This window comes from Mauremys mutica, unplaced genomic scaffold (genome assembly GCF_020497125.1).
Source record: "Mauremys mutica isolate MM-2020 ecotype Southern unplaced genomic scaffold, ASM2049712v1 Super-Scaffold_100237, whole genome shotgun sequence".
NCBI lineage: Eukaryota > Metazoa > Chordata > Testudines > Geoemydidae > Mauremys > Mauremys mutica.
This window is the reverse complement of record NW_025423292.1, coordinates 339,956-353,408: the sequence shown is the minus strand read 5'-3', so window position 1 is coordinate 353,408 and position 13,453 is coordinate 339,956. Positions and strand designations below refer to the sequence as shown.

Below are 13,453 nucleotides of genomic sequence, written 5' to 3'. Positions count from 1 at the left end.
GGTGCCTGAGAGTCAGGCCAGCTGCGGGGAATTAGCTCAAGTGGCAGAGCGCTCGCTTTGCATGCGAGAGGTAGTGGGGGACGCTGCCCGCATTCTCCGAGCCTGTCGACTAAGGGCTCCTGATGAGCCTGGTGGACGGGAGAGCCGGCCATCTGACTTTTGGCCTGGCTGCCCGTAGCGGTCAGCCCGAAAAATCAAAAGCCATCCTCCCCAGGCCCACAGCCACTCAGGGGCTCCTCTGCACCATCTTGCCTCCACGAGTGCCACACTCTGACCAGCTGAACCAGGCAAGCCACGGGAAGCTTCTCAAGGTCTTTCCCTGGTGTGGGCTTGGATGCGAAAAGCACCTGGCCGTTCATCAGCTGTTGCAAGAAGTGTGCAGAGTAGGAGTAGCGATGGGGCTGTAGCTTTCCACAGCATCTCAATTTGGGCAGCTTTCCATTTCCCTTTTCTGTGTAATGTCCCTCCCACGGGTTTCACTTGCGGAGCTGTACGACTCTGGCAGGGTGGCCATTTAGAAATCTTTTCCTTGCTTTTCTTTTTCACCTGGCCCCAGCGTTAGGACCGTTTGGGTGTTTCAGTGTGTGTGTTTTCCCATTTGGAGGCATTTGGAAGTTTGGAAGGGGAGCCGAAAGAGGCGTCTTTTTCACAAGCAAGTTGGCTTTCTGCACAGGTAGGGCCCTTGGCCGTAAAGCTTAGCTCCGTCAGTGCGTCTGCATGGGGTTCCTCCAGTGCCTCAAGAGCCCGTGCTAAACTCTCGGTGTGGGCGTTTGGCTTGCGCCAGTCAGAGTGCCGTGCCTGTGTCTTCCCAGGGCCGGCTCCCGTGAGGCGCGCATAACTTGGGAGGAAAGGGGTAGAAGAGGAAGCAAGTGATGCTGACTTTGAGTGGTGGTGCCCCTGGGCGGAGTGGTCCTCCTGCTCCTTCCTGTCGGAGGGGTGGGCTTGGGGGGTCTGGCTGTGGGCGGTGGGAGGATGGTGTCCAGGGAAGTCCCAAAGGTCACCCTGCGCCGGCGGAGTGTTGCGTTGCATGCGGGCCGGATAAAGCTCAACAACCAATATGATTGCAAGCTGAATCGTTTATTATTTACAATGCATCATATTATATAGGCTTCTCCATATTAGCAAACGTCAGACACACCAACATTACATTGCTGCTGATTGGTTCTTTGTCTGATACACACACTTTTCACATGCATGGCCCTTTGCTTACTGGTTTCCCATTTCCCATGCAACTTATCTGATCCCAGTTAGGCCACCTGGCATCTGTCTCCCACGGGCTAGCTCTCAACTTTCTCATAACAACTTTATCTAACTCCTCTATTCTTGTTGTCCTGCTGCTGTAACTTTCCACCAAGGCAGCATAGGGATGATGTAACCCCACATCTCCCCCTCTTTTCTTAAAAAAAAGAAAAACATCCAATAAACCTCTCCAAACTTCATAGCAAAAGGCGTACAAAACAGGGCAAGCAAAATAAAAAAAAACAAAAAAATAACTCCCAACGCAATTATTCCCATATGGAGAAGAAAATTAACCCAAGTGGGCCAATCAAAGCCATTAAGCCAGTCCCACAAAGGATTACAATTATGCATAAGCTTATGCATATTATCCTGCAATTGCTAAAGCAACGCATACATAAAATGCAAATAATCAAATAAATTTATACAACACATACCTTCAAAATTCTTACAACCATGTCCTTGCTTTCCAAAACTATAGGTATGCAAATTTTAATAACCATTCTAAAATAAAGGAGTTGGCCAATAAAATTTCTCTCTTACTTAAGAGAATGTATTAAACTTTAGCATATCACATTTTTCTTCTGATGTATTCAAACACTTTGTATTTTAAATTAAATAAAACCAGTATCTGCATTTCAATCTTACTCTTCAGCTTAATTTCAAATCAGACCATCTCATAAAAATATTAAACACAACAATTCTGGCTACAAACAAACACCACAAAACAAAACATAAAATACAAAACTGAAATTTTTACTCTATTAGTAAATGCATGGTATATTAAATGCTATACAGCTAACATCAAATTTCTTTAATATCTAAAAAACAAAAACAAATTTACCCCTACTGGGCAATCAATCATTACTTAAAATATACAAATACACTATATAGCTTGCAGGCAAAACAGGGGAATTACCCCATATATTCTTATATATGTTTTATAGGCAGCTCAGGTTTCAGTGGCTTCTACCTTATCAGTTAAATAACTTGCATTAATACAGATGCTTTCTGGCTTGCTTTTTACTTTTAACTCCTGCTTTTAAACACTGAAAGAAAACATTACCACTTACAATGCCCTTAAAGCCTAATACAATTTCAATTACATAGCACTATATACATTCTTCAGCTAATGCAACAAAATTATTCATAGCCAAACAATTGCAAACTAATTTCTTTGCCTAAATTTATTGCAAACATTTAAAAACACCAAAAACTTTTCTTTTAGCATTTTACAAAATTCAGCTACTATTCCCTCCAGCAACCACAGAGTTAACCTTTTACTCTGCCTAACATTACTCGCTTGTAGTTAATTACCTTTTCTATCAACTACACCCTCAAGGTTATCAACCAATTTTCCAAGCTTGTTGTCTGTTGCCCGCCGCCTGGGCCCGATCCTTTTTTCCTCTTCAAATTCTCTGTCTATTGCCTGCCTGCCTGGGCCCGATCCTTTTTTCCTCTTGCTAAACCGTTCCTTACATAAACACCAACTATTCCACTATCAATTTAGCTAAGAGGGTGTACTTCTTAACTAGCCCCCACCCTTCTAGTCTCTACTGCAAGCAATTATCTGTACTTTCCCACCGTGGGGGCTACATTTTTATGCATAACTTTAATTACAACATCTGCATTCAACCTATCTATTATAATATTGACTACATCTAATATCAAGCAATCTACAACAGCCAATAATCAGCACATAACACAAAATTAACAAAACCTAATAAGGCTAACAAAAGCACTTTACATAAAAATACTTTGGGTTACATAAATTCAAAGCCATTCTCCCAAATTACCTAAATTTATGCCTAAATAACCCACAACTCCCCCCTTTGAGAATACTCAACAAACCTTTTGGCCGAGTTTTCTCAAACTCTAAAAACAAAAAAACAAGTAGGCTCTAAAAAATTGGGGTTAGTAACGGGGGGGGGGGTAATATCATTTACAATCCAGTTAGGGAGGGGCAATACATGCTAAAATTTTATCCAAAACACAGGGCGCAGCCTGTAGAATAAATCCCAAAATCCAATTAACATCACATTTCTCAGCAGGAGTCCCAAATTTCTTCCTGCCAGTATACAATTCTTCGTTTCTTCACCAGGGTCAGTTCTCAATGTCTTTTTAGTCAGGAATTTCTGGACTTTGGCAATATCAACAACGTGAGTGTTTTTTCTTCTTTTCCACCACCGTCGTGGTTCAGCTTCTACAGGGGAAATAATCAGGACGTGGGGGCTGCAGCGGACAAGGGAGAGATTAGCCAGCACGTTACCTTGTCCTTTTTTCCTGCTGTTTAAAAGCACAATGGAACTAAAAAATAATTAGGCCAATCATCAGTAGGAAAATTCTCCTGATGTGAAGGGGTCTTTTGCAATAAAATCATGGGTCCAGGCAATCAGTCTCCTGGTTGCAAAAATGGCAGGGCTGCTAGGATCTTTGGGCAGCTCTTCCATACCTGTGAAAGGAGACAGCTAACACAGTCCGTTAGTGCCTGGCAGGATTTTGCAGCTCTCATTAGCTTTTTTGGGCCCAGTCAAGCTCTCTTTAGTCTGGGCTGTTCGCCAAGTCTTAGCTGTTAGCAATGTGTGTCCTTGACTGGGGCTAGAAAAGAATGAGCTTTTCTTCGGGTAAATCATCCTGTTCCTTTTCTTTCCCTGCTTGGCTTCTTTTAAACTGTAAATCCTGTGTCAGAACACCCAGCTGTTGCTGCTCATACCGGAGAAGCATAACGGTTTTCCCGGCACTGTCCCCGGCTCAGACCAGCCAGCGTAGGACGCCTTCTTCGGGCTCCTGCCAAAACAACTTACTTGCTTGTAGGTCCGAGCGACCTCCGGGGCCACGGCACGAGCCTCTGCCTGCGCCGTGCACTCCAACGCCTTCCCGTCCAGGGCTCGCTTCCAGCGGAGCACCTCCTCGTCCTGTGCCCGAAGGCCGGTCAGGAGGAGCCTCCCCAACTCCCCCTCTCTTCTTAATAAGTAAATCAGTGCAGCAGGGGAAATCTTTTCCCCCTGTCGATTCATAATGTGCAAATAAAGCTTCTGTGTTATCTTTTCTTCAGCTGATACAGCGGTACTCACGTTAGCTGCTCTGCCCTTCTCCTCCGCGGCTTATAGCCGCTGCTTTCCTCCGCGACTTATAGCCGCCCCTCTCCTCCGCGGCTTATAGCCGCTCTCCTCAGGGCTCAGGTGCGTCTCTCTTTTCGGACGCCCGGGGGCTTCTCCAGCACTCCCTGCTGCAGCTCCTCTGCTCGCCTCTGGGCTCAGGCTCCTGGACGTTCGCCTCTGGGCTCAGGCTCCCGACACTATCATCATTCGATACGAATCACGTCGGATAAGCACTCCCCGCCTCTGGGCTAAGGCTCCTGGCCGTTCGCCTCTGGGCTCAGGCTCCCGACACTATCATCACTCGATACGAGTCACGTCGGATAAGCACTCCCCGCCTCTGGGCTCAGGCTCCTGGCCGTTCGCCTCTGGGCTCAGGGCTTCTCCGCCTGGGTCAGGCCACCGACACTTTCATTCGATACGAATCACGTCGGGGTCACCATTTGTTGCGTTGCATGCGGGCCGGATAAAGCACAACAACCAATATGATTGCAAGTTGAATCGTTTATTATTTACAATGCATCATATTATATAGGCTTCTCCATATTAGCAAACGTCAGACACACCAACATTACATTGCTGCTGATTGGTTCTTTGTCTGATACACACACTTTTCACATGCATGGCCCTTTGCTTACTGGTTTCCCATTTCCCATGCAACTTATCTGATCCCAGTTAGGCCACCTGGCGTCTGTCTCCCACGGGCTAGCTCTCAACTTTCTCATAACAACTTTATCTAACACCTCTATTCTTGTTGTCCTGCTGCTGTAACTTTCCACCAAGGCAGCATAGGGATGATGTAACCCCACAGCGGAGTGTGAAGCCTCTCCCCTAGGTTGGGGTGCCGAGGATTAAGCCTTCCTCTGTGGCTTGGGCTGGGGAGCATGATCCGGCGTCGGGTCCATTTGGGTGGAGCTGGCGGCCGGCAAGAATTTGGGCCATCAGGTCAACCCTCTGTGGAAATGGGGGTGAGCAGGCAGGCCTGCGATTTTGGCTTCGCGGGCGGGCAGCTCAAGCCTGGCCTTCTATGAGCCTGGAAGGCAGCCGGGCCCAAGTTCCTTTCAGGCAGCAGGTGGAGCGAGGAGCCCAGGGAGGTCTCCGGAGCCTACGCCAGTGCCCAACAGGGCTCTTGCCCGCTCCCGGCCCACCTGGTTTTGGCCTCTGCCACCACTAGCAGTCAGCCAAAAGACCAGAAGCCACCCTCTCCCTCCTGCACCCCGAGTGGCCAGCATGGGGCTTGAACCCATGACCTTGGCGTTATTAGCACCACGCTCTAACCAGCTGAGCTAGCTGGCCTACGGTAAACCCTCTCTTGCCTGACCCTTTTGGAAGGAGTCACCGGCTGGCGCGGGGAATGATGTGGCCTCCGTTATCGAATGAATGGATCAAGACAGCACTTGCCAAGGTAGGGGAATTAGCTCAAGTGGTAGAGCGCTCGCTTCGCATGCGAGAGGCAGCGGGATCAATGCCCGCATTCTCCAGCGGCAAGGCAGCCGCGGGACCTTCTCTTGCCCTTCTTTTAGAAGCCATGGACAGTCAGCCAGCTCAGCTCCTCCAGTGGCCTCCATCCCTCTCCCCGCTTGGCCTCCCAAAAGGCCAGCCCTTGCGGAGCACAAAGCTCTTCCACCCCGGCCCTTCTCCCCCGTGCGCTGACTGGGAGGCTGGCGACAGCTGGGGGAAGTTAGCTCAAATGGAAGAGCATGGGAGAAGTAGTCAGACCCATACACACATTCTCCAGCCTGCTCTGCTCTGCTTTGCTCTGCTGTGCTGGGCTCTAGTGGGGGACCTGCACCTTTCTTTCTGAGCTCTCACTGGAACACAATCCCTTTCCTCCTCCCTCCCTGCTAGTCTACGCCAAGCTCATTGGCCAGGAGGGAGAGCCACTCAAATACAGAATTACTCACATCCCAGGGGTCCATGAAGAGAATGAGGAGATGGGCGGGGTGGCATGCGATACCAGCTCAGCTGAGACCGTGAGACCTCGCAGCCTCCTGATCTCAGGCAGCATGGCAGCCGTGGAGCAGAGCAGAGCACGCAGACAGCTTGGAGACAACCAAAGCGGGGAAGGGCTGCGTTGGTCTGAAAGAGGGAGTCGGTGGCTGTCTATCCTGGCAGAGGCAGGGTCGTTTTGCTGTATGCTGGGCCAGAGACCATGGAGTCTGCTAGAGTTGCTGAGCTGGGCCTGCTTCTGGCTTTGCTTGGGTTAGAGGAAAGTGGTGAAGATAAGAACGGCCCTCCTGGGTGAGACCGATGGTCCATCTAGGCCACTATCACGTCTTCTGACAGTAACCGATGCCAGGCGCTTCAGAGGCAATGGCCAGAGCATGCAATCGTCAAGTGATCTATCCCTGTGTTGTCTTCTGAAGCTTGGTGCTTGTTTCAGGGGCTAACTCTCAGCCCAGACACACTCCAGGGAAGGAGCGTTGGTGTTTGTGCCGAGGAGCGTGGCTGGGACTTGGACCCCTTCCCCAGCTTTGGGTAGCACGCCCCCCTTCCCCCCATTTCAGGCTGTGTTCTGCTTAAGGCCACAGAGCCCTTGCCTTTTTTTGCCCGGTGCCTGAGAGTCAGGCCAGCTGCGGGGAATTAGCTCAAGCGGCAGAGCGCTCGCTTTGCATGCGAGAGGTAGTGGGGGACGCTGCCCGCATTCTCCGAGCCTGTCGACTAAGGGCTCCTGATGAGCCTGGTGGACGGGAGAGCCGGCCATCTGACTTTTGGGCTGGCTGCCCGTAGCGGTCAGCCCGAAAAATCAAAAGCCATCCTCCCCAGGCCCCAGCCACCCAGGGGCTCCTCTGCACCATCTTGCCTCCACGAGTGCCACACTCTGACCAGCTGAACCAGGCAAGCCACGGGAAGCTTCTCAAGGTCTTTCCCTGGTGTGGGCTTGGATGCGAAAAGCACCTGGCCGTTCATCAGCTGTTGCAAGAAGTGTGCAGAGTAGGAGTAGCGATGGGGCTGTAGCTTTCCACAGCATCTCAATTTGGGCAGCTTTCCATTCCCCTTTTCTGTGTAATGTCCCTCCCACGGGTTTCACTTGCGGATCTGTACGACTCTGGCAGGGTGGCCATTTAGAAATCTTTTCCTTGCTTTTCTTTTTCACCTGGCCCCAGCGTTAGGACCGTTTGGGTGTTTCAGTGTGTGTGTTTTCCCATTTGGAGGCATTTGGAAGTTTGGAAGGGGAGCCGAAAGAGGCGTCTTTTTCACAAGCAAGTTGGCTTTCTGCACAGGTAGGGCCCTTGGCCGTAAAGCTTAGCTCCGTCAGTGCGTCTGCATGGGGTTCCTCCAGTGCCTCAAGAGCCCGTGCTAAACTCTCGGAGTGGGCGTTTGGCTTGCGCCAGTCAGAGTGCGGTGCCTGCGTCTTCCCAGGGCCGGCTCCCGTGAGGCGCGCATAACTTGGGAGGAAAGGGGTAGAAGAGGAAGCAAGTGAAGCTGACTTTGAGTGGTGGTGCCCCTGGGCGGAGTGGTCCTCCTGCTCCTTCCTGTCGGAGGTGTGGGCTCGAGTGTGGGCTTGGGGGGTCTGGCTGTGGGCGGTGGGAGGATGGTGTCCAGGGAAGTCCCAAAGGTCACCCTGCGCCGGCGGAGTGTGAAGCCTCTCCCCTAGGTTGGGGTGCCGAGGATTAAGCCTTCCTCTGTGGCTTGGGCTGGGGAGCATGATCCGGCGTCGGGTCCATTTGGGTGGAGCTGGCGGCCGGCAAGAATTCGGGCCATCAGGTCAACCCTCTGTGGAAATGGGGGTGAGCCGGCAGGCCTGCGATTTTGGCTTCGCGGGCGGGCAGCTCAAGCCTGGCCTCCTATGAGCCTGGAAGGCAGCCGGCCGGGCTCACCCGTCTCCTCCCCGGGCCCAAGTTCCTTTCAGGCAGCAGGTGGAGCGAGGAGCCCAGGGAGGAGAGCCCAAGGAGGTGTCCGGAGCCTCCTCCTGCCCGACGCCTGTGCCCGCGCCCAGCAGGGCTCTTGCCCGCTCCCGGCCCACCTGGTTTTGGCCTCTGCCACCCCTAGCAGTCAGCCAAAAGACCAGAAGCCACCCTCTCCCTCCTGCAACCCGAGTGGCCAACATGGGGCTTGAACCCATGACCTTGGCGTTATTAGCACCACGCTGTAACCAGCTGAGCTAGCCGGCCTATGGTAAACCCTCTCTTGCCTGACCCTTTTGGAAGGAGTCACCGGCTGGCGCGGGGAACGATGTGGCCTCCGTTATCGAATGAATGGATCAAGACAGCACTTGCCAAGGTAGGGGAATTAGCTCAAGTGGTAGAGCGCTCGCTTCGCATGCGAGAGGCAGCGGGATCAATGCCCGCATTCTCCAGCGGCAAGGCAGCCGTGGGGACCTTCTCTTGCCCTTCTTTTAGAAGCCATGGACAGTCAGCCGGCTCAGCTCCTCCAGTGGCCTCCATCCCTCTCCCCGCTTGGCCTCCCAAAAGGCCAGCCCTTGCGGAGCACAAAGCTCTTCCACCCCGGCCCTTCTCCCCCTTGCGCTGACTGGGAGGCTGGCGACAGCTGGGGGAAGTTAGCTCAAATGGAAGAGCATGGGAGAAGTAGTCAGACCCATACACACATTCTCCAGCCTGCTCTGCTCTGCTTTGCTCTGCTGTGCTGGGCTCTAGTGGGGGACCTGCACCTTTCTTTCTGAGCTCTCACTGGAGCACAATCCCTTTCCTCCTCCCTCCCTGCTAGTCTACGCCAAGCTCATTGGCCGGGAGGGAGAGCCACTCAAATACAGAATTACTCACATCCCAGGGGTCCATGAAGAGAATGAGGAGATGGGCGGGGTGGCATGCGATACCAGCTCAGCTGAGACCGTGAGACCTCGCAGCCTCCTGATCTCAGGCAGCATGGCAGCCGTGGAGCAGAGCAGAGCACGCAGACAGCTTGGAGACAGCCAAAGCGGGGAAGGGCTGCGTTGGTCTGGAAGAGGGAGTCGGTGGCTGTCTATCCTGGCGGAGGCAGGGTCGTTTTGCTGTATGCTGGGCCAGAGGCCAGGGAGTCTGCTAGAGTTGCTGAGCTGGGCCTGCTCCGGGCTTTGCTTGGGTTAGAGGAAAGTGGTGAAGATAAGAACGGCCCTCCTGGGTGAGACCGATGGTCCAGCTAGGCCACTATCACGTCTTCCGACAGTATCCGATGCCAGGCGCTTCAGAGGCAATGACCAGAGCAGGCAATCGTCAAGTCATCTATCCCTGCGTTGTCTTCTGAAGCTTGGTGCTTGTTTCAGGGGCTAACTCTCAGCCCAGACACACTCCAGGGAGGGAGCGTTGGTGTTTGTGCCGAGGAGCGTGGCTGGGACTCGGACCCCCTTCCCCAGCTCTGGGTAGCGGCCCCCCTCCCCCCCATTTCAGGCTGTGTTCTGCTTAAGGCCACAGAGCCCTTGCCTTTTTTTGCCCGGTACCTGAGAGTCAGGCCAGCTGAGGGGAATTAGCTCAAGCGGCAGAGCGCTCGCATTGCATGCGAGAGGTAGTGGGGGGCGATGCCCGCATTCTCCGAGCCTGTCGACTAAGGGCTCCTGATGAGCCTGGTGGACGGGAGAGCCGGCCATCTGACTTTTGGCCTTGCTGCCCGTAGCGGTCAAGCCGAAAAATCAAAAGCCATCCTCCCCAGGCCCACAGCCACCCAGGGGCTCCTCTGCACCATCTTGCCTGAGCCGGTGGAAGTGGAGCCTGGAACTGAGCTGAAGCACTGTTCGCTTCACATGGAGGTGAAAACACGGGGCACAGATCTTTGAGCACAACCCTCGTCCTGAGGAATTGGGGGGGGGGCTGCACAAAGAGAGACCGGCTCTCCGTGGCGGGACTGCAGCGGCTCTTCACAGGGGCATTCCCACTGGCAATTCGTACCAGAGTTTTGAAAGCCTCCTTTTCTGGCCTGGCTCCCCTCTCTTGAGGGAGACTGGTGACCCCAAACTTCCCAGAAACCATCATAGCGAGGCCAACCTGAGCACAGACACCTGCTCAGCACCCCGGGGTGCAGCCCTGAACTCCAGCAATCAGCTACACTCAGCTGCCCACCTAACAAGCGTTACACGCAGGAGCCTTCGTGCCCCGCGTGTTCAGGTCCCTCCCAGCGCCAGCTTTAAACTCCGCTGCTCAGTTCTAAGCTTTGGCCACACGGGGGCAGCCTGGAGCTCAGCCAACGCTTCCCATTGCTGGTTGCGTTTCCCGCTCCTCGTGGCAGGTTCACACCCCGCAGGCAGATCTCTGAATCGGAGCCGAACAGTTCCCCAAATCCAGCGCTTTAGCAGCAGCTTTGCTAGGAAAGCGCTGACGTCACCAAGTAAAGTAAGAGCCAGAGCGCTGTGTCCAGGATCTTCTCTTGGGCCCCTCACCGTGGTGTCTGTCAGGCGCAAGGAGAAACCAGGGAAATGTTTTCATGGCGTTTAAGGGCAGAAGGGGCCATTAGCTCAGCTAGTCTGACCCCCGAATAACACAGAATTACACCATGACACGTATTGATCCCACAGACCTTAGATAGATCAAAGCGTTTCAGCCCTCAGGAAGGAGGCTAAACTGGGTACCAGAGGCAGCGGACAAGGGGCCCCCAAGGCAATGGCAGGGAGCTGACGAGGTAAAATATGCCCAGATGATCCCAGCAGGCGACCCACCCCCATGCTGCAGAGGTGGGAGTCCCTGTTCCTCCTGCCCTTAAGAATCTCTGGTGGTAAGTGGGTGCCCCCAGTTCCCCAGATAAGAATCCTCCATGTGGTTTCCCTGGCTTCACCTCCAAATAAGAACATTGTGTGGAGGGAGTGGGAGGAAGGTTGTCTGGCAGATATGTAAAGGGGGACTGTGTCTCCCTGTCTGGCCCAGGTTCCTGGGAGGAAGTGATCTCAGTGTGTCTGGCTGTCTCCATTCCTCCCACCCATAAGAATCCCTGGTGTGTGGGTGCACCCTAGACCATTAAGGATCTCTGGTGGGTGGGTGTCTCTCTCCCCCTAGTCAGGATCTCTGGGGCGTGCCTGTATAAAAGGAGACTTTGACTCACCCAGGCTGGGCTGCCATCATGGAACAGACCAGGTCCTTCTGTGGAGGTTTTGCGTTCCTCCAAGGACGTGATCTCAGTGTGTGTGGGTGTCCCTGTCCCTTCAACCCTTAACAATCCCTGGTGCGTGGGTGCGCTGGGCCCTATTACAATCCCCTCTGTCTTACCCCCCATGAGGGATCCGGTGGATGTGGGTGTTCTCCACACTACTGAGGGTGTCTGGTGCCCCTGTCCCTCCTGGTTAATAGTGGAGTGTGTGGGTGTCCCCCGCCCATTAAGGATCCGTGTTGTGCGGATGCCCCCATTCTTCTCATTAAGAATGGTGCAATGGAGCATATGGGTGTGTCCCGCACCCCATGAACTAGCTCCCGTGTGTGGTTCCCCTGCCCCCATCCAGGCTCTGTGGTGTGTGGGTGTCTCTGTTCCCCTTTTCAAGATCTGTGTGGCAGGGGGGGGTACCTCCCCCCAAGTCAGAATCCCCAGCGTGTGGGTGCTCCCATCCCCCCACCCAGGCTCTGCGGGGGAGGGGGGTGTCTAAAAAGAGACCGTGTCTCACCCAGGCTGCGCTGCAGGGGCTATTCACAGGTGCGATCCCACTACTGATCAGCACGGGAGATTTGACCTGCTCCGTTTCTGACCTGGGCCGGTTCACCCCTCCTTAGGCAACCTGGGGACCCCAAGCTTCCCCAGGATCACCACATTGATGCCAAATTTAGTGTGGACACCCGATTGGCACAGCCCCCAACTCCTGAGCTCAAGCAATGCACCGGCCTCAGCCTCCCCAGGCGCTGGGATCACAGGCACCAGCCATGGAGCCCGGCTTGTTTTGCGATCTGGCAGCTGGAACTTTAAACTCTGCTTGTGAGCTCTGTGCCTTGGCCATACGGGGACAGCCTGGAACTGGGAAATGCTCCTGCTCCCCCCGCCCCCGTCTCATGTCGAGCTGCAGGCGCCGCTGTCCTGCCAGGTAAGATCCCGGCTGTTTCGGTGCCCCCTTCCCCCGCCCAGGTGTCCGGGTACCTCTGCCCCCCATACAGAATCCTGGATGTGTGGGTGTCCGTCCCTCTGCAGAGGATCCCGGAGTGTGGATGCCCTTGTCTCCCCTACAAGATCCTGGGTGTGTGGGTGCCACTCTCCCCCCAGCAGATCTCTGGTGGGTGGGTCCCCAGGGTGTGAGTGCTCCCATCCCCCGATACAGGCTGGGGGGGGTATAACTGGCTCTCCCTGTCCTGCCCAGGCGGTGCTACAGCAGCTGTTCACAGGGGCAGCAACCCCACTGTCACCCTGCAGCTTTAACCTGCTCCAGGGGTGACCTGCTTCACCCTCCTGTGGGAGCCCGGGGACCCCGAACTGCCCAGAATCACCTGATTGATGCCGAGCTTAGCACAGACACCGGCTCAGCATGGCAGGGAGCTGCCCTGAGCCCTGACAATCAGCTTCCCTCAGCCTCCTGCTGCACAGCGAGGGTCCCACGCGAGAGGCTTTGGGCCCAGTTTGTTCAGGAGCGTCCCAGGCTCCAGCTGTAAACTCTGCTGGTCAGTTCTAATCTTTGGCCACACGGGGGCGGCACTGATGGTCCTATCTAAACGCTGTTTGCGTTCGACCCTTCGGATCGCAGATTGTAACCCGCGGGCAGATCTCTGAGTGCAGCCAAATCCCTCCCCAAACTGAACATTGAAGCAGCAGCTCCCATTGGAAAGATCAGGATTTTTGCCTTTAAAAACAAGGAAAATGTCTCCAGCGAGAGACTGAAGAAGCTCAATTGATTTCATTGACTGGAGGTTAAGAGGCGATTTAATCACTGTTTTAAATACGTTTTACAAATTCCCAGAGGGGGGGAATATGTGATTTAAAGGGTTCTTTAATTCACCAGACAAAGATTGAACACGACCCCATTGGCTTGCAGTCGATGTCAGAAAATCCCACCTGGAAATGACCATTTTTTAACCGTGAGGCTAATTATCTAGTGGAACAAGCTCCGCAAGGGAGGTGGTAATTTCCCCATCACTTGCAGTTTGTAAATCAAGACCGCAGCTCTTGCTGCAAGATACCTGGTGTGTGGGTGTCCCTGTTCTGTGTTTCGGGATCCCTGGTACATGGTGCCTCCATCCCACCAGTTCAGGATCCCCACAATGGGAGCTCCCATCCCCCCATAC

The 13,453-nt window shown here is 53.7% G+C and overlaps 4 non-coding genes across 4 annotated transcripts; 2 read left to right on the top strand and 2 right to left on the bottom strand.

The window, feature by feature from the left end:
• Window positions 1-5,556: 5,556 nt before the first annotated feature.
• Window positions 5,557-5,630, bottom strand: TRNAI-AAU. Its single transcript has one exon. It is a non-coding gene; the product is annotated as a tRNA-Ile (tRNA).
• A 112-nt stretch (window positions 5,631-5,742) lies between these two features.
• Window positions 5,743-5,815, top strand: TRNAA-CGC. The gene has a single exon. It is a non-coding gene; the product is annotated as a tRNA-Ala (tRNA).
• Window positions 5,816-8,375: 2,560 nt separating this feature from the next.
• TRNAI-AAU lies at window positions 8,376-8,449 on the bottom strand. The gene has a single exon. It is a non-coding gene; the product is annotated as a tRNA-Ile (tRNA).
• Window positions 8,450-8,561: 112 nt separating this feature from the next.
• Window positions 8,562-8,634, top strand: TRNAA-CGC. Its single transcript has one exon. It is a non-coding gene; the product is annotated as a tRNA-Ala (tRNA).
• The last annotated feature ends 4,819 nt before the right edge of the window (window positions 8,635-13,453 follow it).